Raw genomic sequence first — 2,954 nt, 5'->3', positions numbered from 1 at the left:
TGCTGATGCCCTAGCAATCTCCGCTGTTCTAATTCATTTAATATTTTTGATACACTACTAAGTTTATCATAACACCTTTTTGCAAAGCTACCTCCTTCATACTGTACCCAATCCAATTGGGCAATCAATCCAACTTCGTGAGGATCCTATATACTAGCAGCGTATTCTAAATGAGGCCTAAGTAACAAAATATAATATTTCTCTTTGACGTTTCTTCACTTTTACCTAGTACTCTTCTAATAAATCTAATTTTTTGTTGATATTTGAGTCTACGCCTTCCATTTCGGTGTTCCCAATGCAGTAGGTCGATGACAATTCCCTGGGAGACAGCTGAAGTAACTTTTAACTGCAATTGAACTCCATCTATGGCTACTCTTTGTACCTGACCATTCAAAAAGTCTTAAATCGAACCTAGGGCATTTTTATCTATGCCATACGATCGTATTCCTCTAGCTTTGTGACTTGTTTACGATGAGGCACTTAGTCGATAGCATTTTTAAAATCTAGAAAAACGGCGTCCCGAGGAACATTACTCTTTCCCGAAACAAGAATATCATGATTAGCGCAAGTTATGTCTCTCAGGATCTACCCTTTCGGAAACGGTGCGTATTTTTCATCAATAACCTCTAACTATCGAGTTGTGTCACGACTGAACTAGCTACTATATGTTTCATAACCTTGCTTGAAGTGGATGCGAGGGAAATATGTCTGTAATTGCTCGGTCCCTAACGTCTCCGATTTTAAATATCGGTGTTATGTTAGCCTTTTTCCAATCTCTGGGAACCTTGTGACCTACTAGCGATTTCTTAAATATGATTTCTAGATACTGTGCATTTTCTGACGCTAGATCCTTGAATATACGAGCGGGCCGAGAGGATTTATTAGGCTTAGTACTTCTTCAGTTAACATCCTGTTCCATTATATGAGATTCCTATTTGGTTATCGATTGACCGGCACGACTCGGAAAGTTATCCTAAACATTCGGAGGGACACTGTTGAAGACGCTTTAATACAGGATATCTGTAGAATGAATTTAATAAGCTAGTTTTTCAAAACTGTTGGTTACTCTTTCGTCTTTATCATTTTTGAACGAATTAACTGCTGAAATTTTTCCCTGAACCTCTCTGACGTACACCCAAAATACAGGTATCTTCGGATTCTATTTAAAAATTTCTACCAATCTTTTTCTTTTGAATTTGCTTGATGCTTTCCGAAATTCCTTCTTGGCATTCGCCATAAATATCTTGCTATCGTAATTTATCTCATTCCTTTTGTCGCTATTTATATCATCCCTAATATTTTTCATCTCGGCGTGACATTGCCGATGACGTCGCAATGCTTTCTTAATATCCTCGTTTTACCATCTAGGTTCCATGGCATCTTATAAATAATTACTGGGAAATAACGTGTTGACTGCTGAGCGCCTGATGTCAAGGAAGTGATTCCATATATCCTCAATATTACGGTGATTACTGTCTTTCTTAAAATTTGCAAATTGACTCTGTTGCACGTATTTAAGGCCATTATAAACGCCTTTTTTAAATAAGTAAAATTTATTTTGGGCATCTTATTTCCGAACATATAAAGCGACAACTTTACGTATATTGCTGTGTGGTCGCTAATTCTTTTATAATCGTATTTACTATGGTTAAGACTTTTTAGGATATGTTCGTCGCTAACCAATAAATAATATTATAGCCTCTGGTTGGTTAAGTGACAAGTTGATCCAGAGTTACACCTAAAAGATTTCAACGGCGACTCGCAGGTATCTTTCTATTAACCCACCGTTTTAAAACTAAGAGTATATGAGGGGGGACCCAAAAATAAACAGGAATGTTTTCATAAATTCTTTAGTTCTCAATATATTTACAGTAAATTTTGTTCACCTTCAAAGTATTCCCCATTGACCAAAATGCTTTTCTCTAAACGATGCTTCCATTGTTCGAAACATTTCTGAAATTCATTTATCGGGATGTCCTTAAGGCCTTCTAGCGATTTTTGTTTTACCTCCTCCACAGTGTCAAAACGCTTTCCTTTCATGTCCCTTTTGAGTCTGGGGAAGAAAAACAAGTCACAGGGAGCTAAATCCGGTGAGTAGGGGGGGTGGACAATCGATGTCATGCCGTTTTTTGTCGAAAACTGCATCACGGAGAGGGCGCCATGAACCGGCAGGTTGTCCTGATGGAAGAACCAGTCACCTGTGAGCCAAAGATCTGCTCTTTTCTTCCGGATACTCTCCCTCAATCTCTTCCCATGACACTCTAGACTTCTCACAGAGTTGATCAATGGTTCTGCGACAGTGTTCACGAATTAGGGCATTGATTTTGTCAACATTTTCGTCAGTTCTTGATGTTGAAGGGCGGCCTAAACGGGGTCGGTCTTCAATTGACATTTCGCCATTTTTAAAAAGTGTAAACCACTCGTAGACTCTGGTTTGGCATAGGGTAGCTACCCCATAAGCAGTCTTGAGCATTGCAATAGTTTTTTCCTCGGCCGATGTATGTGCCCCAATCACGAGATGGGGCATTGATATCTCCACCGATTGTAACGTCGCGATCATTGTATCGTAATACGAAACCTTTGATTTGCTGATCTAATTCTAGTATTGAAATACCTTTGAATTATATTTTATATATATATTTATATATATCTATATTTATATTATATATATATTTATATTATACACACACACATACATACATATATATATATATATATATATATATATATATATATATATATATATATATACATATATATATATATATATATATATAGATGAATTCCTCGAAATAACACGGAATTATTGAATAAAAAAATCAGACAACAACAAACAATATAAGAACACATATAAAAAACACTCACACGTATTTTTTAATAATTTCCATATAATTTATCTCCATACTTCGTGTGTATATATATATATATATATATATATATATATACATATGCTT

The sequence above is a fragment of the Hetaerina americana genome, unplaced genomic scaffold (assembly GCF_022747635.1).
Source record: "Hetaerina americana unplaced genomic scaffold, ioHetAmer1.1.p SCAF_128, whole genome shotgun sequence".
NCBI lineage: Eukaryota > Metazoa > Arthropoda > Insecta > Odonata > Calopterygidae > Hetaerina > Hetaerina americana.
Note: the sequence above shows the minus strand (reverse complement) of the source record.